At 50.4% G+C, this 25062-nt stretch overlaps 25 non-coding genes across 25 annotated transcripts; 12 read left to right on the top strand and 13 right to left on the bottom strand.

Annotated features, from left to right (window-relative positions):
* Positions 1–1039: 1039 nt before the first annotated feature.
* Trnal-uaa lies at positions 1040–1123 on the bottom strand. Its single transcript has one exon. It is a non-coding gene; the product is annotated as a tRNA-Leu (tRNA).
* Positions 1124–1808: 685 nt separating this feature from the next.
* Positions 1809–1880, top strand: Trnag-ccc. The gene has a single exon. It is a non-coding gene; the product is annotated as a tRNA-Gly (tRNA).
* Positions 1881–2951: 1071 nt separating this feature from the next.
* On the bottom strand, positions 2952–3035 carry Trnal-uaa. The gene has a single exon. It is a non-coding gene; the product is annotated as a tRNA-Leu (tRNA).
* A 685-nt stretch (positions 3036–3720) lies between these two features.
* Trnag-ccc lies at positions 3721–3792 on the top strand. The gene has a single exon. It is a non-coding gene; the product is annotated as a tRNA-Gly (tRNA).
* A 1071-nt stretch (positions 3793–4863) lies between these two features.
* Positions 4864–4947, bottom strand: Trnal-uaa. The gene has a single exon. It is a non-coding gene; the product is annotated as a tRNA-Leu (tRNA).
* Positions 4948–5632: 685 nt separating this feature from the next.
* Positions 5633–5704, top strand: Trnag-ccc. The gene has a single exon. It is a non-coding gene; the product is annotated as a tRNA-Gly (tRNA).
* Positions 5705–6775: 1071 nt separating this feature from the next.
* Positions 6776–6859, bottom strand: Trnal-uaa. Its single transcript has one exon. It is a non-coding gene; the product is annotated as a tRNA-Leu (tRNA).
* A 685-nt stretch (positions 6860–7544) lies between these two features.
* Positions 7545–7616, top strand: Trnag-ccc. The gene has a single exon. It is a non-coding gene; the product is annotated as a tRNA-Gly (tRNA).
* Positions 7617–8687: 1071 nt separating this feature from the next.
* Positions 8688–8771, bottom strand: Trnal-uaa. Its single transcript has one exon. It is a non-coding gene; the product is annotated as a tRNA-Leu (tRNA).
* A 683-nt stretch (positions 8772–9454) lies between these two features.
* Positions 9455–9526, top strand: Trnag-ccc. Its single transcript has one exon. It is a non-coding gene; the product is annotated as a tRNA-Gly (tRNA).
* A 1071-nt stretch (positions 9527–10597) lies between these two features.
* Trnal-uaa lies at positions 10598–10681 on the bottom strand. The gene has a single exon. It is a non-coding gene; the product is annotated as a tRNA-Leu (tRNA).
* Positions 10682–11364: 683 nt separating this feature from the next.
* Trnag-ccc lies at positions 11365–11436 on the top strand. The gene has a single exon. It is a non-coding gene; the product is annotated as a tRNA-Gly (tRNA).
* A 1071-nt stretch (positions 11437–12507) lies between these two features.
* Trnal-uaa lies at positions 12508–12591 on the bottom strand. Its single transcript has one exon. It is a non-coding gene; the product is annotated as a tRNA-Leu (tRNA).
* A 683-nt stretch (positions 12592–13274) lies between these two features.
* On the top strand, positions 13275–13346 carry Trnag-ccc. The gene has a single exon. It is a non-coding gene; the product is annotated as a tRNA-Gly (tRNA).
* A 1071-nt stretch (positions 13347–14417) lies between these two features.
* Positions 14418–14501, bottom strand: Trnal-uaa. The gene has a single exon. It is a non-coding gene; the product is annotated as a tRNA-Leu (tRNA).
* A 683-nt stretch (positions 14502–15184) lies between these two features.
* On the top strand, positions 15185–15256 carry Trnag-ccc. Its single transcript has one exon. It is a non-coding gene; the product is annotated as a tRNA-Gly (tRNA).
* Positions 15257–16327: 1071 nt separating this feature from the next.
* On the bottom strand, positions 16328–16411 carry Trnal-uaa. The gene has a single exon. It is a non-coding gene; the product is annotated as a tRNA-Leu (tRNA).
* Positions 16412–17094: 683 nt separating this feature from the next.
* Positions 17095–17166, top strand: Trnag-ccc. Its single transcript has one exon. It is a non-coding gene; the product is annotated as a tRNA-Gly (tRNA).
* A 1071-nt stretch (positions 17167–18237) lies between these two features.
* Trnal-uaa lies at positions 18238–18321 on the bottom strand. Its single transcript has one exon. It is a non-coding gene; the product is annotated as a tRNA-Leu (tRNA).
* Positions 18322–19004: 683 nt separating this feature from the next.
* Trnag-ccc lies at positions 19005–19076 on the top strand. The gene has a single exon. It is a non-coding gene; the product is annotated as a tRNA-Gly (tRNA).
* Positions 19077–20147: 1071 nt separating this feature from the next.
* Trnal-uaa lies at positions 20148–20231 on the bottom strand. The gene has a single exon. It is a non-coding gene; the product is annotated as a tRNA-Leu (tRNA).
* Positions 20232–20914: 683 nt separating this feature from the next.
* On the top strand, positions 20915–20986 carry Trnag-ccc. Its single transcript has one exon. It is a non-coding gene; the product is annotated as a tRNA-Gly (tRNA).
* A 1071-nt stretch (positions 20987–22057) lies between these two features.
* Trnal-uaa lies at positions 22058–22141 on the bottom strand. The gene has a single exon. It is a non-coding gene; the product is annotated as a tRNA-Leu (tRNA).
* Positions 22142–22824: 683 nt separating this feature from the next.
* Positions 22825–22896, top strand: Trnag-ccc. Its single transcript has one exon. It is a non-coding gene; the product is annotated as a tRNA-Gly (tRNA).
* Positions 22897–23967: 1071 nt separating this feature from the next.
* Positions 23968–24051, bottom strand: Trnal-uaa. The gene has a single exon. It is a non-coding gene; the product is annotated as a tRNA-Leu (tRNA).
* Between the last annotated feature and the right edge of the window lie 1011 nt (positions 24052–25062).

The raw sequence follows: 25062 nt of genomic DNA, 5'->3' as shown, positions 1-25062 counted from the left end.
ACGTAACGAAACGCGATCTTCGAAACTGCGAACTGTCGCGGTACGAATAGTTTTCCTTCGCCCCTCGTCTCAGTCCGTGCTGCCAGGGCGCTAGTCTGCGGGTTTCGTTTCTCAGCATCGTGTGTCTCCATGTGTCGACTTGTCTCGACTTTGCTCGGCTGACGCGAAAGCTGACGCTTGGAAATGGGCATATATGTAGAGGGCAGGAGGGAGAAACGACTGGGAGAGACCAAAAATCGACAAACACACGACAGAACCTTTCATTTTATTGTGGCCACAGATTCGCCCCTTAGTGTACCGAGAGGTAAGAGTGGCGCCAGCGTGCGGGACCGCATCATTATCGCTAAGCAACAGCGAAACCGAAGGAAAAATGCAAAATGAAAGAAGCCAACAGCACATCGAGTTCCCAGCCGAGCATGCATCCAAGTACTAACCACGGCCAACGGATCTTAACGCCGGTGAACAGACGAGAACCGCTGCACTACGCGCGGTATGGCCGTTGGCGACAGTATCGCGCGACGTGTATACACCTTACTTCTTGTGAAGATCGCTTGTTATTTACCTGGCAGTGTCTCGCTGGAGGAAGCATTGTCTTTTAGGGGCGTAAAATGAAATGGCACTTGGTGCGGTCGAATACGTGGCCTTTGTGTTCACAGCACGACGCTCTAACTTACTCAGCTATCGAGCTACGCAATGTGGCACGTCTGCAGTCCAATACCCCTGCTTTCGTTCACGTTTGCTTGCCTGATGCTTGGACCCCAAAAACCACAACACAAAGGTATCGTAAATGCCGTGAGAATAACCAAGACTCAGCAAACGAAAGTATGTTCGGCTACCGGGAATCGAATACGGGCCTCGTGGCTGAAAGCCATGTCTCCTAGCAGCTTTCCATTCTTTCTGACCGCCAGACAATCAAACTTGCAAGGCAAGCACCATAGTCACTGCCGTTTCTAGTAGTATCTGTGGAACCTGTTCCCGCGTAATTTACTTGTTTTCCCGCATGTACGAAATTGGTAATTTTGAAATATTTAAAATGCATTGTCAGATGTGGGGTTCGAACCCACGCTCCCCTTAGGGAACCAGAGCTTAAATCTGGCGCCTTAGACCGCTCGGCCAATCTGACGTGTGAGCGCAAAGTCTCTACTACCGTCGTTTCTAGGAACATCTCCAGAGCCTGACGGCGAAATTAGCGTGTTTTTTTCTTGTGTGAAGGAATTACGTTGGTTTTAGAGTATTTAAAACGAGTTGTCAGATGTGAGGTTGCACCCCACCCTCCCTTTCGGGAACCACAGCTTAAACATGGTGCCTTAAACCATTGTTTTCCGTCGCCATCTGCCTTGAGTGGAACGAGCAGAACTGTAGTTATCAATATTCACATTGACGCAGAGAAAACAAAAAACGACACAAAAGGCCGTTCCCTAGCAACGGCTCCGCTGTGCATTTCGCCCTCAGGGGAAGCTAATGACATGCTCCAGGCGGGCATCAAACTAACCAACTTAATATTGTGATACTTAGGCGCTTTCTACTTCTGGTTTGGCACACGTATGCTGAATCGTCTCTGGATCATCAGTAAGTACGTCACATTAGATATTTGTTTTATCGCCCAGCTGTAACTTAAAGGGCAGTTTTTCAACGGCTGTCAGTTCTGCTTCTAGTTACGCTACATCGCCCTAGCAGCACCAACGCACTGCGTTCAGAGGTGCTCACCTCTGGCCTGGCGTTGAGCGCCTACAGCGCCATCGCCTTCGGCCTCTGATGGCAGGAGGGTAGCCGACACATCAGGGCGTGGGAGTGGGACGCAGCACAACGCGGTGGTGGTGTAACGGTCAGCATGGTTGCTTCCCGAGCAGTTGATCCGGGTTCGATTCCCGGCCACCGCACAAAACGTACATTTTTCTTCTACGGGTATTCCACGTAACGAAACGCGATCTTCGAAACTGCGAACTGTCGCGGTACGAATAGTTTTCCTTCGCCCCTCGTCTCAGTCCGTGCTGCCAGGGCGCTAGTCTGCGGGTTTCGTTTCTCAGCATCGTGTGTCTCCATGTGTCGACTTGTCTCGACTTTGCTCGGCTGACGCGAAAGCTGACGCTTGGAAATGGGCATATATGTAGAGGGCAGGAGGGAGAAACGACTGGGAGAGACCAAAAATCGACAAACACACGACAGAACCTTTCATTTTATTGTGGCCACAGATTCGCCCCTTAGTGTACCGAGAGGTAAGAGTGGCGCCAGCGTGCGGGACCGCATCATTATCGCTAAGCAACAGCGAAACCGAAGGAAAAATGCAAAATGAAAGAAGCCAACAGCACATCGAGTTCCCAGCCGAGCATGCATCCAAGTACTAACCACGGCCAACGGATCTTAACGCCGGTGAACAGACGAGAACCGCTGCACTACGCGCGGTATGTCCGTTGGCGACAGTATCGCGCGACGTGTATACACCTTACTTCTTGTGAAGATCGCTTGTTATTTACCTGGCAGTGTCTCGCTGGAGGAAGCATTGTCTTTTAGGGGCGTAAAATGAAATGGCACTTGGTGCGGTCGAATACGTGGCCTTTGTGTTCACAGCACGACGCTCTAACTTACTCAGCTATCGAGCTACGCAATGTGGCACGTCTGCAGTCCAATACCCCTGCTTTCGTTCACGTTTGCTTGCCTGATGCTTGGACCCCAAAAACCACAACACAAAGGTATCGTAAATGCCGTGAGAATAACCAAGACTCAGCAAACGAAAGTATGTTCGGCTACCGGGAATCGAATACGGGCCTCGTGGCTGAAAGCCATGTCTCCTAGCAGCTTTCCATTCTTTCTGACCGCCAGACAATCAAACTTGCAAGGCAAGCACCATAGTCACTGCCGTTTCTAGTAGTATCTGTGGAACCTGTTCCCGCGTAATTTACTTGTTTTCCCGCATGTACGAAATTGGTAATTTTGAAATATTTAAAATGCATTGTCAGATGTGGGGTTCGAACCCACGCTCCCCTTAGGGAACCAGAGCTTAAATCTGGCGCCTTAGACCGCTCGGCCAATCTGACGTGTGAGCGCAAAGTCTCTACTACCGTCGTTTCTAGGAACATCTCCAGAGCCTGACGGCGAAATTAGCGTGTTTTTTTCTTGTGTGAAGGAATTACGTTGGTTTTAGAGTATTTAAAACGAGTTGTCAGATGTGAGGTTGCACCCCACCCTCCCTTTCGGGAACCACAGCTTAAACATGGTGCCTTAAACCATTGTTTTCCGTCGCCATCTGCCTTGAGTGGAACGAGCAGAACTGTAGTTATCAATATTCACATTGACGCAGAGAAAACAAAAAACGACACAAAAGGCCGTTCCCTAGCAACGGCTCCGCTGTGCATTTCGCCCTCAGGGGAAGCTAATGACATGCTCCAGGCGGGCATCAAACTAACCAACTTAATATTGTGATACTTAGGCGCTTTCTACTTCTGGTTTGGCACACGTATGCTGAATCGTCTCTGGATCATCAGTAAGTACGTCACATTAGATATTTGTTTTATCGCCCAGCTGTAACTTAAAGGGCAGTTTTTCAACGGCTGTCAGTTCTGCTTCTAGTTACGCTACATCGCCCTAGCAGCACCAACGCACTGCGTTCAGAGGTGCTCACCTCTGGCCTGGCGTTGAGCGCCTACAGCGCCATCGCCTTCGGCCTCTGATGGCAGGAGGGTAGCCGACACATCAGGGCGTGGGAGTGGGACGCAGCACAACGCGGTGGTGGTGTAACGGTCAGCATGGTTGCTTCCCGAGCAGTTGATCCGGGTTCGATTCCCGGCCACCGCACAAAACGTACATTTTTCTTCTACGGGTATTCCACGTAACGAAACGCGATCTTCGAAACTGCGAACTGTCGCGGTACGAATAGTTTTCCTTCGCCCCTCGTCTCAGTCCGTGCTGCCAGGGCGCTAGTCTGCGGGTTTCGTTTCTCAGCATCGTGTGTCTCCATGTGTCGACTTGTCTCGACTTTGCTCGGCTGACGCGAAAGCTGACGCTTGGAAATGGGCATATATGTAGAGGGCAGGAGGGAGAAACGACTGGGAGAGACCAAAAATCGACAAACACACGACAGAACCTTTCATTTTATTGTGGCCACAGATTCGCCCCTTAGTGTACCGAGAGGTAAGAGTGGCGCCAGCGTGCGGGACCGCATCATTATCGCTAAGCAACAGCGAAACCGAAGGAAAAATGCAAAATGAAAGAAGCCAACAGCACATCGAGTTCCCAGCCGAGCATGCATCCAAGTACTAACCACGGCCAACGGATCTTAACGCCGGTGAACAGACGAGAACCGCTGCACTACGCGCGGTATGGCCGTTGGCGACAGTATCGCGCGACGTGTATACACCTTACTTCTTGTGAAGATCGCTTGTTATTTACCTGGCAGTGTCTCGCTGGAGGAAGCATTGTCTTTTAGGGGCGTAAAATGAAATGGCACTTGGTGCGGTCGAATACGTGGCCTTTGTGTTCACAGCACGACGCTCTAACTTACTCAGCTATCGAGCTACGCAATGTGGCACGTCTGCAGTCCAATACCCCTGCTTTCGTTCACGTTTGCTTGCCTGATGCTTGGACCCCAAAAACCACAACACAAAGGTATCGTAAATGCCGTGAGAATAACCAAGACTCAGCAAACGAAAGTATGTTCGGCTACCGGGAATCGAATACGGGCCTCGTGGCTGAAAGCCATGTCTCCTAGCAGCTTTCCATTCTTTCTGACCGCCAGACAATCAAACTTGCAAGGCAAGCACCATAGTCACTGCCGTTTCTAGTAGTATCTGTGGAACCTGTTCCCGCGTAATTTACTTGTTTTCCCGCATGTACGAAATTGGTAATTTTGAAATATTTAAAATGCATTGTCAGATGTGGGGTTCGAACCCACGCTCCCCTTAGGGAACCAGAGCTTAAATCTGGCGCCTTAGACCGCTCGGCCAATCTGACGTGTGAGCGCAAAGTCTCTACTACCGTCGTTTCTAGGAACATCTCCAGAGCCTGACGGCGAAATTAGCGTGTTTTTTTCTTGTGTGAAGGAATTACGTTGGTTTTAGAGTATTTAAAACGAGTTGTCAGATGTGAGGTTGCACCCCACCCTCCCTTTCGGGAACCACAGCTTAAACATGGTGCCTTAAACCATTGTTTTCCGTCGCCATCTGCCTTGAGTGGAACGAGCAGAACTGTAGTTATCAATATTCACATTGACGCAGAGAAAACAAAAAACGACACAAAAGGCCGTTCCCTAGCAACGGCTCCGCTGTGCATTTCGCCCTCAGGGGAAGCTAATGACATGCTCCAGGCGGGCATCAAACTAACCAACTTAATATTGTGATACTTAGGCGCTTTCTACTTCTGGTTTGGCACACGTATGCTGAATCGTCTCTGGATCATCAGTAAGTACGTCACATTAGATATTTGTTTTATCGCCCAGCTGTAACTTAAAGGGCAGTTTTTCAACGGCTGTCAGTTCTGCTTCTAGTTACGCTACATCGCCCTAGCAGCACCAACGCACTGCGTTCAGAGGTGCTCACCTCTGGCCTGGCGTTGAGCGCCTACAGCGCCATCGCCTTCGGCCTCTGATGGCAGGAGGGTAGCCGACACATCAGGGCGTGGGAGTGGGACGCAGCACAACGCGGTGGTGGTGTAACGGTCAGCATGGTTGCTTCCCGAGCAGTTGATCCGGGTTCGATTCCCGGCCACCGCACAAAACGTACATTTTTCTTCTACGGGTATTCCACGTAACGAAACGCGATCTTCGAAACTGCGAACTGTCGCGGTACGAATAGTTTTCCTTCGCCCCTCGTCTCAGTCCGTGCTGCCAGGGCGCTAGTCTGCGGGTTTCGTTTCTCAGCATCGTGTGTCTCCATGTGTCGACTTGTCTCGACTTTGCTCGGCTGACGCGAAAGCTGACGCTTGGAAATGGGCATATATGTAGAGGGCAGGAGGGAGAAACGACTGGGAGAGACCAAAAATCGACAAACACACGACAGAACCTTTCATTTTATTGTGGCCACAGATTCGCCCCTTAGTGTACCGAGAGGTAAGAGTGGCGCCAGCGTGCGGGACCGCATCATTATCGCTAAGCAACAGCGAAACCGAAGGAAAAATGCAAAATGAAAGAAGCCAACAGCACATCGAGTTCCCAGCCGAGCATGCATCCAAGTACTAACCACGGCCAACGGATCTTAACGCCGGTGAACAGACGAGAACCGCTGCACTACGCGCGGTATGGCCGTTGGCGACAGTATCGCGCGACGTGTATACACCTTACTTCTTGTGAAGATCGCTTGTTATTTACCTGGCAGAGTCTCGCTGGAGGAAGCATTGTCTTTTAGGGGCGTAAAATGAAATGGCACTTGGTGCGGTCGAATACGTGGCCTTTGTGTTCACAGCACGACGCTCTAACTTACTCAGCTATCGAGCTACGCAATGTGGCACGTCTGCAGTCCAATACCCCTGCTTTCGTTCACGTTTGCTTGCCTGATGCTTGGACCCCAAAAACCACAACACAAAGGTATCGTAAATGCCGTGAGAATAACCAAGACTCAGCAAACGAAAGTATGTTCGGCTACCGGGAATCGAATACGGGCCTCGTGGCTGAAAGCCATGTCTCCTAGCAGCTTTCCATTCTTTCTGACCGCCAGACAATCAAACTTGCAAGGCAAGCACCATAGTCACTGCCGTTTCTAGTAGTATCTGTGGAACCTGTTCCCGCGTAATTTACTTGTTTTCCCGCATGTACGAAATTGGTAATTTTGAAATATTTAAAATGCATTGTCAGATGTGGGGTTCGAACCCACGCTCCCCTTAGGGAACCAGAGCTTAAATCTGGCGCCTTAGACCGCTCGGCCAATCTGACGTGTGAGCGCAAAGTCTCTACTACCGTCGTTTCTAGGAACATCTCCAGAGCCTGACGGCGAAATTAGCGTGTTTTTTTCTTGTGTGAAGGAATTACGTTGGTTTTAGAGTATTTAAAACGAGTTGTCAGATGTGAGGTTGCACCCCACCCTCCCTTTCGGGAACCACAGCTTAAACATGGTGCCTTAAACCATTGTTTTCCGTCGCCATCTGCCTTGAGTGGAACGAGCAGAACTGTAGTTATCAATATTCACATTGACGCAGAGAAAACAAAAAACGACACAAAAGGCCGTTCCCTAGCAACGGCTCCGCTGTGCATTTCGCCCTCAGGGGAAGCTAATGACATGCTCCAGGCGGGCATCAAACTAACCAACTTAATATTGTGATACTTAGGCGCTTTCTACTTCTGGTTTGGCACACGTATGCTGAATCGTCTCTGGATCATCAGTAAGTACGTCACATTAGATATTTGTTTTATCGCCCAGCTGTAACTTAAAGGGCAGTTTTTCAACGGCTGTCAGTTCTGCTTCTAGTTACGCTACATCGCCCTAGCAGCACCAACGCACTGCGTTCAGAGGTGCTCACCTCTGGCCTGGCGTTGAGCGCCTACAGCGCCATCGCCTTCGGCCTCTGATGGCAGGAGGGTAGCCGACACATCAGGGCGTGGGAGTGGGACGCAGCACAACGCGGTGGTGGTGTAACGGTCAGCATGGTTGCTTCCCGAGCAGTTGATCCGGGTTCGATTCCCGGCCACCGCACAAAACGTACATTTTTCTTCTACGGGTATTCCACGTAACGAAACGCGATCTTCGAAACTGCGAACTGTCGCGGTACGAATAGTTTTCCTTCGCCCCTCGTCTCAGTCCGTGCTGCCAGGGCGCTAGTCTGCGGGTTTCGTTTCTCAGCATCGTGTGTCTCCATGTGTCGACTTGTCTCGACTTTGCTCGGCTGACGCGAAAGCTGACGCTTGGAAATGGGCATATATGTAGAGGGCAGGAGGGAGAAACGACTGGGAGAGACCAAAAATCGACAAACACACGACAGAACCTTTCATTTTATTGTGGCCACAGATTCGCCCCTTAGTGTACCGAGAGGTAAGAGTGGCGCCAGCGTGCGGGACCGCATCATTATCGCTAAGCAACAGCGAAACCGAAGGAAAAATGCAAAATGAAAGAAGCCAACAGCACATCGAGTTCCCAGCCGAGCATGCATCCAAGTACTAACCACGGCCAACGGATCTTAACGCCGGTGAACAGACGAGAACCGCTGCACTACGCGCGGTATGGCCGTTGGCGACAGTATCGCGCGACGTGTATACACCTTACTTCTTGTGAAGATCGCTTGTTATTTACCTGGCAGTGTCTCGCTGGAGGAAGCATTGTCTTTTAGGGGCGTAAAATGAAATGGCACTTGGTGCGGTCGAATACGTGGCCTTTGTGTTCACAGCACGACGCTCTAACTTACTCAGCTATCGAGCTACGCAATGTGGCACGTCTGCAGTCCAATACCCCTGCTTTCGTTCACGTTTGCTTGCCTGATGCTTGGACCCCAAAAACCACAACACAAAGGTATCGTAAATGCCGTGAGAATAACCAAGACTCAGCAAACGAAAGTATGTTCGGCTACCGGGAATCGAATACGGGCCTCGTGGCTGAAAGCCATGTCTCCTAGCAGCTTTCCATTCTTTCTGACCGCCAGACAATCAAACTTGCAAGGCAAGCACCATAGTCACTGCCGTTTCTAGTAGTATCTGTGGAACCTGTTCCCGCGTAATTTACTTGTTTTCCCGCATGTACGAAATTGGTAATTTTGAAATATTTAAAATGCATTGTCAGATGTGGGGTTCGAACCCACGCTCCCCTTAGGGAACCAGAGCTTAAATCTGGCGCCTTAGACCGCTCGGCCAATCTGACGTGTGAGCGCAAAGTCTCTACTACCGTCGTTTCTAGGAACATCTCCAGAGCCTGACGGCGAAATTAGCGTGTTTTTTTCTTGTGTGAAGGAATTACGTTGGTTTTAGAGTATTTAAAACGAGTTGTCAGATGTGAGGTTGCACCCCACCCTCCCTTTCGGGAACCACAGCTTAAACATGGTGCCTTAAACCATTGTTTTCCGTCGCCATCTGCCTTGAGTGGAACGAGCAGAACTGTAGTTATCAATATTCACATTGACGCAGAGAAAACAAAAAACGACACAAAAGGCCGTTCCCTAGCAACGGCTCCGCTGTGCATTTCGCCCTCAGGGGAAGCTAATGACATGCTCCAGGCGGGCATCAAACTAACCAACTTAATATTGTGATACTTAGGCGCTTTCTACTTCTGGTTTGGCACACGTATGCTGAATCGTCTCTGGATCATCAGTAAGTACGTCACATTAGTTATTTGTTTTATCGCCCAGCTGTAACTTAAAGGGCAGTTTTTCAACGGCTGTCAGTTCTGCTTCTAGTTACGCTACATCGCCCTAGCAGCACCAACGCACTGCGTTCAGAGGTGCTCACCTCTGGCCTGGCGTTGAGCGCCTACAGCGCCATCGCCTTCGGCCTCTGATGGCAGGAGGGTAGCCGACACATCAGGGCGTGGGTGGGACGCAGCACAACGCGGTGGTGGTGTAACGGTCAGCATGGTTGCTTCCCAAGCAGTTGATCCGGGTTCGATTCCCGGCCACCGCACAAAACGTACATTTTTCTTCTACGGGTATTCCACGTAACGAAACGCGATCTTCGAAACTGCGAACTGTCGCGGTACGAATAGTTTTCCTTCGCCCCTCGTCTCAGTCCGTGCTGCCAGGGCGCTAGTCTGCGGGTTTCGTTTCTCAGCATCGTGTGTCTCCATGTGTCGACTTGTCTCGACTTTGCTCGGCTGACGCGAAAGCTGACGCTTGGAAATGGGCATATATGTAGAGGGCAGGAGGGAGAAACGACTGGGAGAGACCAAAAATCGACAAACACACGACAGAACCTTTCATTTTATTGTGGCCACAGATTCGCCCCTTAGTGTACCGAGAGGTAAGAGTGGCGCCAGCGTGCGGGACCGCATCATTATCGCTAAGCAACAGCGAAACCGAAGGAAAAATGCAAAATGAAAGAAGCCAACAGCACATCGAGTTCCCAGCCGAGCATGCATCCAAGTACTAACCACGGCCAACGGATCTTAACGCCGGTGAACAGACGAGAACCGCTGCACTACGCGCGGTATGGCCGTTGGCGACAGTATCGCGCGACGTGTATACACCTTACTTCTTGTGAAGATCGCTTGTTATTTACCTGGCAGTGTCTCGCTGGAGGAAGCATTGTCTTTTAGGGGCGTAAAATGAAATGGCACTTGGTGCGGTCGAATACGTGGCCTTTGTGTTCACAGCACGACGCTCTAACTTACTCAGCTATCGAGCTACGCAATGTGGCACGTCTGCAGTCCAATACCCCTGCTTTCGTTCACGTTTGCTTGCCTGATGCTTGGACCCCAAAAACCACAACACAAAGGTATCGTAAATGCCGTGAGAATAACCAAGACTCAGCAAACGAAAGTATGTTCGGCTACCGGGAATCGAATACGGGCCTCGTGGCTGAAAGCCATGTCTCCTAGCAGCTTTCCATTCTTTCTGACCGCCAGACAATCAAACTTGCAAGGCAAGCACCATAGTCACTGCCGTTTCTAGTAGTATCTGTGGAACCTGTTCCCGCGTAATTTACTTGTTTTCCCGCATGTACGAAATTGGTAATTTTGAAATATTTAAAATGCATTGTCAGATGTGGGGTTCGAACCCACGCTCCCCTTAGGGAACCAGAGCTTAAATCTGGCGCCTTAGACCGCTCGGCCAATCTGACGTGTGAGCGCAAAGTCTCTACTACCGTCGTTTCTAGGAACATCTCCAGAGCCTGACGGCGAAATTAGCGTGTTTTTTTCTTGTGTGAAGGAATTACGTTGGTTTTAGAGTATTTAAAACGAGTTGTCAGATGTGAGGTTGCACCCCACCCTCCCTTTCGGGAACCACAGCTTAAACATGGTGCCTTAAACCATTGTTTTCCGTCGCCATCTGCCTTGAGTGGAACGAGCAGAACTGTAGTTATCAATATTCACATTGACGCAGAGAAAACAAAAAACGACACAAAAGGCCGTTCCCTAGCAACGGCTCCGCTGTGCATTTCGCCCTCAGGGGAAGCTAATGACATGCTCCAGGCGGGCATCAAACTAACCAACTTAATATTGTGATACTTAGGCGCTTTCTACTTCTGGTTTGGCACACGTATGCTGAATCGTCTCTGGATCATCAGTAAGTACGTCACATTAGATATTTGTTTTATCGCCCAGCTGTAACTTAAAGGGCAGTTTTTCAACGGCTGTCAGTTCTGCTTCTAGTTACGCTACATCGCCCTAGCAGCACCAACGCACTGCGTTCAGAGGTGCTCACCTCTGGCCTGGCGTTGAGCGCCTACAGCGCCATCGCCTTCGGCCTCTGATGGCAGGAGGGTAGCCGACACATCAGGGCGTGGGTGGGACGCAGCACAACGCGGTGGTGGTGTAACGGTCAGCATGGTTGCTTCCCGAGCAGTTGATCCGGGTTCGATTCCCGGCCACCGCACAAAACGTACATTTTTCTTCTACGGGTATTCCACGTAACGAAACGCGATCTTCGAAACTGCGAACTGTCGCGGTACGAATAGTTTTCCTTCGCCCCTCGTCTCAGTCCGTGCTGCCAGGGCGCTAGTCTGCGGGTTTCGTTTCTCAGCATCGTGTGTCTCCATGTGTCGACTTGTCTCGACTTTGCTCGGCTGACGCGAAAGCTGACGCTTGGAAATGGGCATATATGTAGAGGGCAGGAGGGAGAAACGACTGGGAGAGACCAAAAATCGACAAACACACGACAGAACCTTTCATTTTATTGTGGCCACAGTTTCGCCCCTTAGTGTACCGAGAGGTAAGAGTGGCGCCAGCGTGCGGGACCGCATCATTATCGCTAAGCAACAGCGAAACCGAAGGAAAAATGCAAAATGAAAGAAGCCAACAGCACATCGAGTTCCCAGCCGAGCATGCATCCAAGTACTAACCACGGCCAACGGATCTTAACGCCGGTGAACAGACGAGAACCGCTGCACTACGCGCGGTATGGCCGTTGGCGACAGTATCGCGCGACGTGTATACACCTTACTTCTTGTGAAGATCGCTTGTTATTTACCTGGCAGTGTCTCGCTGGAGGAAGCATTGTCTTTTAGGGGCGTAAAATGAAATGGCACTTGGTGCGGTCGAATACGTGGCCTTTGTGTTCACAGCACGACGCTCTAACTTACTCAGCTATCGAGCTACGCAATGTGGCACGTCTGCAGTCCAATACCCCTGCTTTCGTTCACGTTTGCTTGCCTGATGCTTGGACCCCAAAAACCACAACACAAAGGTATCGTAAATGCCGTGAGAATAACCAAGACTCAGCAAACGAAAGTATGTTCGGCTACCGGGAATCGAATACGGGCCTCGTGGCTGAAAGCCATGTCTCCTAGCAGCTTTCCATTCTTTCTGACCGCCAGACAATCAAACTTGCAAGGCAAGCACCATAGTCACTGCCGTTTCTAGTAGTATCTGTGGAACCTGTTCCCGCGTAATTTACTTGTTTTCCCGCATGTACGAAATTGGTAATTTTGAAATATTTAAAATGCATTGTCAGATGTGGGGTTCGAACCCACGCTCCCCTTAGGGAACCAGAGCTTAAATCTGGCGCCTTAGACCGCTCGGCCAATCTGACGTGTGAGCGCAAAGTCTCTACTACCGTCGTTTCTAGGAACATCTCCAGAGCCTGACGGCGAAATTAGCGTGTTTTTTTCTTGTGTGAAGGAATTACGTTGGTTTTAGAGTATTTAAAACGAGTTGTCAGATGTGAGGTTGCACCCCACCCTCCCTTTCGGGAACCACAGCTTAAACATGGTGCCTTAAACCATTGTTTTCCGTCGCCATCTGCCTTGAGTGGAACGAGCAGAACTGTAGTTATCAATATTCACATTGACGCAGAGAAAACAAAAAACGACACAAAAGGCCGTTCCCTAGCAACGGCTCCGCTGTGCATTTCGCCCTCAGGGGAAGCTAATGACATGCTCCAGGCGGGCATCAAACTAACCAACTTAATATTGTGATACTTAGGCGCTTTCTACTTCTGGTTTGGCACACGTATGCTGAATCGTCTCTGGATCATCAGTAAGTACGTCACATTAGTTATTTGTTTTATCGCCCAGCTGTAACTTAAAGGGCAGTTTTTCAACGGCTGTCAGTTCTGCTTCTAGTTACGCTACATCGCCCTAGCAGCACCAACGCACTGCGTTCAGAGGTGCTCACCTCTGGCCTGGCGTTGAGCGCCTACAGCGCCATCGCCTTCGGCCTCTGATGGCAGGAGGGTAGCCGACACATCAGGGCGTGGGTGGGACGCAGCACAACGCGGTGGTGGTGTAACGGTCAGCATGGTTGCTTCCCAAGCAGTTGATCCGGGTTCGATTCCCGGCCACCGCACAAAACGTACATTTTTCTTCTACGGGTATTCCACGTAACGAAACGCGATCTTCGAAACTGCGAACTGTCGCGGTACGAATAGTTTTCCTTCGCCCCTCGTCTCAGTCCGTGCTGCCAGGGCGCTAGTCTGCGGGTTTCGTTTCTCAGCATCGTGTGTCTCCATGTGTCGACTTGTCTCGACTTTGCTCGGCTGACGCGAAAGCTGACGCTTGGAAATGGGCATATATGTAGAGGGCAGGAGGGAGAAACGACTGGGAGAGACCAAAAATCGACAAACACACGACAGAACCTTTCATTTTATTGTGGCCACAGATTCGCCCCTTAGTGTACCGAGAGGTAAGAGTGGCGCCAGCGTGCGGGACCGCATCATTATCGCTAAGCAACAGCGAAACCGAAGGAAAAATGCAAAATGAAAGAAGCCAACAGCACATCGAGTTCCCAGCCGAGCATGCATCCAAGTACTAACCACGGCCAACGGAGCTTAACGCCGGTGAACAGACGAGAACCGCTGCACTACGCGCGGTATGGCCGTTGGCGACAGTATCGCGCGACGTGTATACACCTTACTTCTTGTGAAGATCGCTTGTTATTTACCTGGCAGTGTCTCGCTGGAGGAAGCATTGTCTTTTAGGGGCGTAAAATGAAATGGCACTTGGTGCGGTCGAATACGTGGCCTTTGTGTTCACAGCACGACGCTCTAACTTACTCAGCTATCGAGCTACGCAATGTGGCACGTCTGCAGTCCAATACCCCTGCTTTCGTTCACGTTTGCTTGCCTGATGCTTGGACCCCAAAAACCACAACACAAAGGTATCGTAAATGCCGTGAGAATAACCAAGACTCAGCAAACGAAAGTATGTTCGGCTACCGGGAATCGAATACGGGCCTCGTGGCTGAAAGCCATGTCTCCTAGCAGCTTTCCATTCTTTCTGACCGCCAGACAATCAAACTTGCAAGGCAAGCACCATAGTCACTGCCGTTTCTAGTAGTATCTGTGGAACCTGTTCCCGCGTAATTTACTTGTTTTCCCGCATGTACGAAATTGGTAATTTTGAAATATTTAAAATGCATTGTCAGATGTGGGGTTCGAACCCACGCTCCCCTTAGGGAACCAGAGCTTAAATCTGGCGCCTTAGACCGCTCGGCCAATCTGACGTGTGAGCGCAAAGTCTCTACTACCGTCGTTTCTAGGAACATCTCCAGAGCCTGACGGCGAAATTAGCGTGTTTTTTTCTTGTGTGAAGGAATTACGTTGGTTTTAGAGTATTTAAAACGAGTTGTCAGATGTGAGGTTGCACCCCACCCTCCCTTTCGGGAACCACAGCTTAAACATGGTGCCTTAAACCATTGTTTTCCGTCGCCATCTGCCTTGAGTGGAACGAGCAGAACTGTAGTTATCAATATTCACATTGACGCAGAGAAAACAAAAAACGACACAAAAGGCCGTTCCCTAGCAACGGCTCCGCTGTGCATTTCGCCCTCAGGGGAAGCTAATGACATGCTCCAGGCGGGCATCAAACTAACCAACTTAATATTGTGATACTTAGGCGCTTTCTACTTCTGGTTTGGCACACGTATGCTGAATCGTCTCTGGATCATCAGTAAGTACGTCACATTAGATATTTGTTTTATCGCCCAGCTGTAACTTAAAGGGCAGTTTTTCAACGGCTGTCAGTTCTGCTTCTAGTTACGCTACATCGCCCTAGCAGCACCAACGCACTGCGTTCAGAGGTGCTCACCTCTGGCCTGGCGTTGAGCGCCTACAGCGCCATCGCCTTCGGCCTCTGATGGCAGGAGGGTAGCCGACACATCAGGGCGTGGGTGGGACGCAGCACAACGCGGTGGTGGTGTAACGGTCAGCATGGTTGCTTCCCGAGCAGTTGATCCGGGTTCGATTCCCGGCCACCGCACAAAACGTACATTTTTCTTCTACGGGTATTCCACGTAACGAAACGCGATCTTCGAAACTGCGAACTGTCGCGGTACGAATAGTTTTCCTTCGCCCCTCGTCTCAGTCCGTGCTGCCAGGGCGCTAGTCTGCGGGTTTCGTTTCTCAGCATCGTGTGTCTCCATGTGTCGACTTGTCTCGACTTTGCTCGGCTGACGCGAAAGCTGACGCTTGGAAATGGGCATATATGTAGAGGGCAGGAGGGAGAAACGACTGGGAGAGACCAAAAATCGACAAACACACGACAGAACCTTTCATTTTATTGTGGCCACAGATTCGCCCCTTAGTGTACCGAGAGGTAAGAGTGGCGCCAGCGTGCGGGACCGCATCATTATCGCTAAGCAACAGCGAAACCGAAGGAAAAATGCAAAATGAAAGAAGCCAACAGCACATCGAGTTCCCAGCCGAGCATGCATCCAAGTACTAACCACGGCCAACGGATCTTAACGCCGGTGAACAGACGAGAACCGCTGCACTACGCGCGGTATGGCCGTTGGCGACAGTATCGCGCGACGTGTATACACCTTACTTCTTGTGAAGATCGCTTGTTATTTACCTGGCAGTGTCTCGCTGGAGGAAGCATTGTCTTTTAGGGGCGTAAAATGAAATGGCACTTGGTGCGGTCGAATACGTGGCCTTTGTGTTCACAGCACGACGCTCTAACTTACTCAGCTATCGAGCTACGCAATGTGGCACGTCTGCAGTCCAATACCCCTGCTTTCGTTCACGTTTGCTTGCCTGATGCTTGGACCCCAAAAACCACAACACAAAGGTATCGTAAATGCCGTGAGAATAACCAAGACTCAGCAAACGAAAGTATGTTCGGCTACCGGGAATCGAATACGGGCCTCGTGGCTGAAAGCCATGTCTCCTAGCAGCTTTCCATTCTTTCTGACCGCCAGACAATCAAACTTGCAAGGCAAGCACCATAGTCACTGCCGTTTCTAGTAGTATCTGTGGAACCTGTTCCCGCGTAATTTACTTGTTTTCCCGCATGTACGAAATTGGTAATTTTGAAATATTTAAAATGCATTGTCAGATGTGGGGTTCGAACCCACGCTCCCCTTAGGGAACCAGAGCTTAAATCTGGCGCCTTAGACCGCTCGGCCAATCTGACGTGTGAGCGCAAAGTCTCTACTACCGTCGTTTCTAGGAACATCTCCAGAGCCTGACGGCGAAATTAGCGTGTTTTTTTCTTGTGTGAAGGAATTACGTTGGTTTTAGAGTATTTAAAACGAGTTGTCAGATGTGAGGTTGCACCCCACCCTCCCTTTCGGGAACCACAGCTTAAACATGGTGCCTTAAACCATTGTTTTCCGTCGCCATCTGCCTTGAGTGGAACGAGCAGAACTGTAGTTATCAATATTCACATTGACGCAGAGAAAACAAAAAACGACACAAAAGGCCGTTCCCTAGCAACGGCTCCGCTGTGCATTTCGCCCTCAGGGGAAGCTAATGACATGCTCCAGGCGGGCATCAAACTAACCAACTTAATATTGTGATACTTAGGCGCTTTCTACTTCTGGTTTGGCACACGTATGCTGAATCGTCTCTGGATCATCAGTAAGTACGTCACATTAGATATTTGTTTTATCGCCCAGCTGTAACTTAAAGGGCAGTTTTTCAACGGCTGTCAGTTCTGCTTCTAGTTACGCTACATCGCCCTAGCAGCACCAACGCACTGCGTTCAGAGGTGCTCACCTCTGGCCTGGCGTTGAGCGCCTACAGCGCCATCGCCTTCGGCCTCTGATGGCAGGAGGGTAGCCGACACATCAGGGCGTGGGTGGGACGCAGCACAACGCGGTGGTGGTGTAACGGTCAGCATGGTTGCTTCCCAAGCAGTTGATCCGGGTTCGATTCCCGGCCACCGCACAGAACGTACATTTTTCTTCTACGGGTATTCCACGTAACGAAACGCGATCTTCGAAACTGCGAACTGTCGCGGTACGAATAGTTTTCCTTCGCCCCTCGTCTCAGTCCGTGCTGCCAGGGCGCTAGTCTGCGGGTTTCGTTTCTCAGCATCGTGTGTCTCCATGTGTCGACTTGTCTCGACTTTGCTCGGCTGACGCGAAAGCTGACGCTTGGAAATGGGCATATATGTAGAGGGCAGGAGGGAGAAACGACTGGGAGAGACCAAAAATCGACAAACACACGACAGAACCTTTCATTTTATTGTGGCCACAGATTCGCCCCTTAGTGTACCGAGAGGTAAGAGTGGCGCCAGCGTGCGGGACCGCATCATTATCGCTAAGCAACAGCGAAACCGAAGGAAAAATGCAAAATGAAAGAAGCCAACAGCACATCGAGTTCCCAGCCGAGCATGCATCCAAGTACTAACCACGGCCAACGGATCTTAACGCCGGTGAACAGACGAGAACCGCTGCACTACGCGCGGTATGGCCGTTGGCGACAGTATCGCGCGACGTGTATACACCTTACTTCTTGTGAAGATCGCTTGTTATTTACCTGGCAGTGTCTCGCTGGAGGAAGCATTGTCTTTTAGGGGCGTAAAATGAAATGGCACTTGGTGCGGTCGAATACGTGGCCTTTGTGTTCACAGCACGACGCTCTAACTTACTCAGCTATCGAGCTACGCAATGTGGCACGTCTGCAGTCCAATACCCCTGCTTTCGTTCACGTTTGCTTGCCTGATGCTTGGACCCCAAAAACCACAACACAAAGGTATCGTAAATGCCGTGAGAATAACCAAGACTCAGCAAACGAAAGTATGTTCGGCTACCGGGAATCGAATACGGGCCTCGTGGCTGAAAGCCATGTCTCCTAGCAGCTTTCCATTCTTTCTGACCGCCAGACAATCAAACTTGCAAGGCAAGCACCATAGTCACTGCCGTTTCTAGTAGTATCTGTGGAACCTGTTCCCGCGTAATTTACTTGTTTTCCCGCATGTACGAAATTGGTAATTTTGAAATATTTAAAATGCATTGTCAGATGTGGGGTTCGAACCCACGCTCCCCTTAGGGAACCAGAGCTTAAATCTGGCGCCTTAGACCGCTCGGCCAATCTGACGTGTGAGCGCAAAGTCTCTACTACCGTCGTTTCTAGGAACATCTCCAGAGCCTGACGGCGAAATTAGCGTGTTTTTTTCTTGTGTGAAGGAATTACGTTGGTTTTAGAGTATTTAAAACGAGTTGTCAGATGTGAGGTTGCACCCCACCCTCCCTTTCGGGAACCACAGCTTAAACATGGTGCCTTAAACCATTGTTTTCCGTCGCCATCTGCCTTGAGTGGAACGAGCAGAACTGTAGTTATCAATATTCACATTGACGCAGAGAAAACAAAAAACGACACAAAAGGCCGTTCCCTAGCAACGGCTCCGCTGTGCATTTCGCCCTCAGGGGAAGCTAATGACATGCTCCAGGCGGGCATCAAACTAACCAACTTAATATTGTGATACTTAGGCGCTTTCTACTTCTGGTTTGGCACACGTATGCTGAATCGTCTCTGGATCATCAGTAAGTACGTCACATTAGATATTTGTTTTATCGCCCAGCTGTAACTTAAAGGGCAGTTTTTCAACGGCTGTCAGTTCTGCTTCTAGTTACGCTACATCGCCCTAGCAGCACCAACGCACTGCGTTCAGAGGTGCTCACCTCTGGCCTGGCGTTGAGCGCCTACAGCGCCATCGCCTTCGGCCTCTGATGGCAGGAGGGTAGCCGACACATCAGGGCGTGGGTGGGACGCAGCACAACGCGGTGGTGGTGTAACGGTCAGCATGGTTGCTTCCCGAGCAGTTGATCCGGGTTCGATTCCCGGCCACCGCACAAAACGTACATTTTTCTTCTACGGGTATTCCACGTAACGAAACGCGATCTTCGAAACTGCGAACTGTCGCGGTACGAATAGTTTTCCTTCGCCCCTCGTCTCAGTCCGTGCTGCCAGGGCGCTAGTCTGCGGGTTTCGTTTCTCAGCATCGTGTGTCTCCATGTGTCGACTTGTCTCGACTTTGCTCGGCTGACGCGAAAGCTGACGCTTGGAAATGGGCATATATGTAGAGGGCAGGAGGGAGAAACGACTGGGAGAGACCAAAAATCGACAAACACACGACAGAACCTTTCATTTTATTGTGGCCACAGATTCGCCCCTTAGTGTACCGAGAGGTAAGAGTGGCGCCAGCGTGCGGGACCGCATCATTATCGCTAAGCAACAGCGAAACCGAAGGAAAAATGCAAAATGAAAGAAGCCAACAGCACATCGAGTTCCCAGCCGAGCATGCATCCAAGTACTAACCACGGCCAACGGATCTTAACGCCGGTGAACAGACGAGAACCGCTGCACTACGCGCGGTATGGCCGTTGGCGACAGTATCGCGCGACGTGTATACACCTTACTTCTTGTGAAGATCGCTTGTTATTTACCTGGCAGTGTCTCGCTGGAGGAAGCATTGTCTTTTAGGGGCGTAAAATGAAATGGCACTTGGTGCGGTCGAATACGTGGCCTTTGTGTTCACAGCACGACGCTCTAACTTACTCAGCTATCGAGCTACGCAATGTGGCACGTCTGCAGTCCAATACCCCTGCTTTCGTTCACGTTTGCTTGCCTGATGCTTGGACCCCAAAAACCACAACACAAAGGTATCGTAAATGCCGTGAGAATAACCAAGACTCAGCAAACGAAAGTATGTTCGGCTACCGGGAATCGAATACGGGCCTCGTGGCTGAAAGCCATGTCTCCTAGCAGCTTTCCATTCTTTCTGACCGCCAGACAATCAAACTTGCAAGGCAAGCACCATAGTCACTGCCGTTTCTAGTAGTATCTGTGGAACCTGTTCCCGCGTAATTTACTTGTTTTCCCGCATGTACGAAATTGGTAATTTTGAAATATTTAAAATGCATTGTCAGATGTGGGGTTCGAACCCACGCTCCCCTTAGGGAACCAGAGCTTAAATCTGGCGCCTTAGACCGCTCGGCCAATCTGACGTGTGAGCGCAAAGTCTCTACTACCGTCGTTTCTAGGAACATCTCCAGAGCCTGACGGCGAAATTAGCGTGTTTTTTTCTTGTGTGAAGGAATTACGTTGGTTTTAGAGTATTTAAAACGAGTTGTCAGATGTGAGGTTGCACCCCACCCTCCCTTTCGGGAACCACAGCTTAAACATGGTGCCTTAAACCATTGTTTTCCGTCGCCATCTGCCTTGAGTGGAACGAGCAGAACTGTAGTTATCAATATTCACATTGACGCAGAGAAAACAAAAAACGACACAAAAGGCCGTTCCCTAGCAACGGCTCCGCTGTGCATTTCGCCCTCAGGGGAAGCTAATGACATGCTCCAGGCGGGCATCAAACTAACCAACTTAATATTGTGATACTTAGGCGCTTTCTACTTCTGGTTTGGCACACGTATGCTGAATCGTCTCTGGATCATCAGTAAGTACGTCACATTAGATATTTGTTTTATCGCCCAGCTGTAACTTAAAGGGCAGTTTTTCAACGGCTGTCAGTTCTGCTTCTAGTTACGCTACATCGCCCTAGCAGCACCAACGCACTGCGTTCAGAGGTGCTCACCTCTGGCCTGGCGTTGAGCGCCTACAGCGCCATCGCCTTCGGCCTCTGATGGCAGGAGGGTAGCCGACACATCAGGGCGTGGGTGGGACGCAGCACAACGCGGTGGTGGTGTAACGGTCAGCATGGTTGCTTCCCAAGCAGTTGATCCGGGTTCGATTCCCGGCCACCGCACAGAACGTACATTTTTCTTCTACGGGTATTCCACGTAACGAAACGCGATCTTCGAAACTGCGAACTGTCGCGGTACGAATAGTTTTCCTTCGCCCCTCGTCTCAGTCCGTGCTGCCAGGGCGCTAGTCTGCGGGTTTCGTTTCTCAGCATCGTGTGTCTCCATGTGTCGACTTGTCTCGACTTTGCTCGGCTGACGCGAAAGCTGACGCTTGGAAATGGGCATATATGTAGAGGGCAGGAGGGAGAAACGACTGGGAGAGACCAAAAATCGACAAACACACGACAGAACCTTTCATTTTATTGTGGCCACAGATTCGCCCCTTAGTGTACCGAGAGGTAAGAGTGGCGCCAGCGTGCGGGACCGCATCATTATCGCTAAGCAACAGCGAAACCGAAGGAAAAATGCAAAATGAAAGAAGCCAACAGCACATCGAGTTCCCAGCCGAGCATGCATCCAAGTACTAACCACGGCCAACGGATCTTAACGCCGGTGAACAGACGAGAACCGCTGCACTACGCGCGGTATGGCCGTTGGCGACAGTATCGCGCGACGTGTATACACCTTACTTCTTGTGAAGATCGCTTGTTATTTACCTGGCAGTGTCTCGCTGGAGGAAGCATTGTCTTTTAGGGGCGTAAAATGAAATGGCACTTGGTGCGGTCGAATACGTGGCCTTTGTGTTCACAGCACGACGCTCTAACTTACTCAGCTATCGAGCTACGCAATGTGGCACGTCTGCAGTCCAATACCCCTGCTTTCGTTCACGTTTGCTTGCCTGATGCTTGGACCCCAAAAACCACAACACAAAGGTATCGTAAATGCCGTGAGAATAACCAAGACTCAGCAAACGAAAGTATGTTCGGCTACCGGGAATCGAATACGGGCCTCGTGGCTGAAAGCCATGTCTCCTAGCAGCTTTCCATTCTTTCTGACCGCCAGACAATCAAACTTGCAAGGCAAGCACCATAGTCACTGCCGTTTCTAGTAGTATCTGTGGAACCTGTTCCCGCGTAATTTACTTGTTTTCCCGCATGTACGAAATTGGTAATTTTGAAATATTTAAAATGCATTGTCAGATGTGGGGTTCGAACCCACGCTCCCCTTAGGGAACCAGAGCTTAAATCTGGCGCCTTAGACCGCTCGGCCAATCTGACGTGTGAGCGCAAAGTCTCTACTACCGTCGTTTCTAGGAACATCTCCAGAGCCTGACGGCGAAATTAGCGTGTTTTTTTCTTGTGTGAAGGAATTACGTTGGTTTTAGAGTATTTAAAACGAGTTGTCAGATGTGAGGTTGCACCCCACCCTCCCTTTCGGGAACCACAGCTTAAACATGGTGCCTTAAACCATTGTTTTCCGTCGCCATCTGCCTTGAGTGGAACGAGCAGAACTGTAGTTATCAATATTCACATTGACGCAGAGAAAACAAAAAACGACACAAAAGGCCGTTCCCTAGCAACGGCTCCGCTGTGCATTTCGCCCTCAGGGGAAGCTAATGACATGCTCCAGGCGGGCATCAAACTAACCAACTTAATATTGTGATACTTAGGCGCTTTCTACTTCTGGTTTGGCACACGTATGCTGAATCGTCTCTGGATCATCAGTAAGTACGTCACATTAGATATTTGTTTTATCGCCCAGCTGTAACTTAAAGGGCAGTTTTTCAACGGCTGTCAGTTCTGCTTCTAGTTACGCTACATCGCCCTAGCAGCACCAACGCACTGCGTTCAGAGTTGCTCACCTCTGGCCTGGCGTTGAGCGCCTACAGCGCCATCGCCTTCGGCCTCTGATGGCAGGAGGGTAGCCGACACATCAGGGCGTGGGTGGGACGCAGCACAACGCGGTGGTGGTGTAACGGTCAGCATGGTTGCTTCCCGAGCAGTTGATCCGGGTTCGATTCCCGGCCACCGCACAAAACGTACATTTTTCTTCTACGGGTATTCCACGTAACGAAACGCGATCTTCGAAACTGCGAACTGTCGCGGTACGAATAGTTTTCCTTCGCCCCTCGTCTCAGTCCGTGCTGCCAGGGCGCTAGTCTGCGGGTTTCGTTTCTCAGCATCGTGTGTCTCCATGTGTCGACTTGTCTCGACTTTGCTCGGCTGACGCGAAAGCTGACGCTTGGAAATGGGCATATATGTAGAGGGCAGGAGGGAGAAACGACTGGGAGAGACCAAAAATCGACAAACACACGACAGAACCTTTCATTTTATTGTGGCCACAGATTCGCCCCTTAGTGTACCGAGAGGTAAGAGTGGCGCCAGCGTGCGGGACCGCATCATTATCGCTAAGCAACAGCGAAACCGAAGGAAAAATGCAAAATGAAAGAAGCCAACAGCACATCGAGTTCCCAGCCGAGCATGCATCCAAGTACTAACCACGGCCAACGGATCTTAACGCCGGTGAACAGACGAGAACCGCTGCACTACGCGCGGTATGGCCGTTGGCGACAGTATCGCGCGACGTGTATACACCTTACTTCTTGTGAAGATCGCTTGTTATTTACCTGGCAGTGTCTCGCTGGAGGAAGCATTGTCTTTTAGGGGCGTAAAATGAAATGGCACTTGGTGCGGTCGAATACGTGGCCTTTGTGTTCACAGCACGACGCTCTAACTTACTCAGCTATCGAGCTACGCAATGTGGCACGTCTGCAGTCCAATACCCCTGCTTTCGTTCACGTTTGCTTGCCTGATGCTTGGACCCCAAAAACCACAACACAAAGGTATCGTAAATGCCGTGAGAATAACCAAGACTCAGCAAACGAAAGTATGTTCGGCTACCGGGAATCGAATACGGGCCTCGTGGCTGAAAGCCATGTCTCCTAGCAGCTTTCCATTCTTTCTGACCGCCAGACAATCAAACTTGCAAGGCAAGCACCATAGTCACTGCCGTTTCTAGTAGTATCTGTGGAACCTGTTCCCGCGTAATTTACTTGTTTTCCCGCATGTACGAAATTGGTAATTTTGAAATATTTAAAATGCATTGTCAGATGTGGGGTTCGAACCCACGCTCCCCTTAGGGAACCAGAGCTTAAATCTGGCGCCTTAGACCGCTCGGCCAATCTGACGTGTGAGCGCAAAGTCTCTACTACCGTCGTTTCTAGGAACATCTCCAGAGCCTGACGGCGAAATTAGCGTGTTTTTTTCTTGTGTGAAGGAATTACGTTGGTTTTAGAGTATTTAAAACGAGTTGTCAGATGTGAGGTTGCACCCCACCCTCCCTTTCGGGAACCACAGCTTAAACATGGTGCCTTAAACCATTGTTTTCCGTCGCCATCTGCCTTGAGTGGAACGAGCAGAACTGTAGTTATCAATATTCACATTGACGCAGAGAAAACAAAAAACGACACAAAAGGCCGTTCCCTAGCAACGGCTCCGCTGTGCATTTCGCCCTCAGGGGAAGCTAATGACATGCTCCAGGCGGGCATCAAACTAACCAACTTAATATTGTGATACTTAGGCGCTTTCTACTTCTGGTTTGGCACACGTATGCTGAATCGTCTCTGGATCATCAGTAAGTACGTCACATTAGATATTTGTTTTATCGCCCAGCTGTAACTTAAAGGGCAGTTTTTCAACGGCTGTCAGTTCTGCTTCTAGTTACGCTACATCGCCCTAGCAGCACCAACGCACTGCGTTCAGAGGTGCTCACCTCTGGCCTGGCGTTGAGCGCCTACAGCGCCATCGCCTTCGGCCTCTGATGGCAGGAGGGTAGCCGACACATCAGGGCGTGGGTGGGACGCAGCACAACGCGGTGGTGGTGTAACGGTCAGCATGGTTGCTTCCCAAGCAGTTGATAGGGTTCGATTCCCGGCCACCGCACAGAACGTACATTTTTCTTCTACGGGTATTCCACGTAACGAAACGCGATCTTCGAAACTGCGAACTGTCGCGGTACGAATAGTTTTCCTTCGCCCCTCGTCTCAGTCCGTGCTGCCAGGGCGCTAGTCTGCGGGTTTCGTTTCTCAGCATCGTGTGTCTCCATGTGTCGACTTGTCTCGACTTTGCTCGGCTGACGCGAAAGCTGACGCTTGGAAATGGGCATATATGTAGAGGGCAGGAGGGAGAAACGACTGGGA

This window comes from Schistocerca americana, unplaced genomic scaffold (genome assembly GCF_021461395.2).
Source record: "Schistocerca americana isolate TAMUIC-IGC-003095 unplaced genomic scaffold, iqSchAmer2.1 HiC_scaffold_444, whole genome shotgun sequence".
NCBI lineage: Eukaryota > Metazoa > Arthropoda > Insecta > Orthoptera > Acrididae > Schistocerca > Schistocerca americana.
Note: the sequence above shows the minus strand (reverse complement) of the source record. Positions and strands in the feature narration are given on the sequence as shown.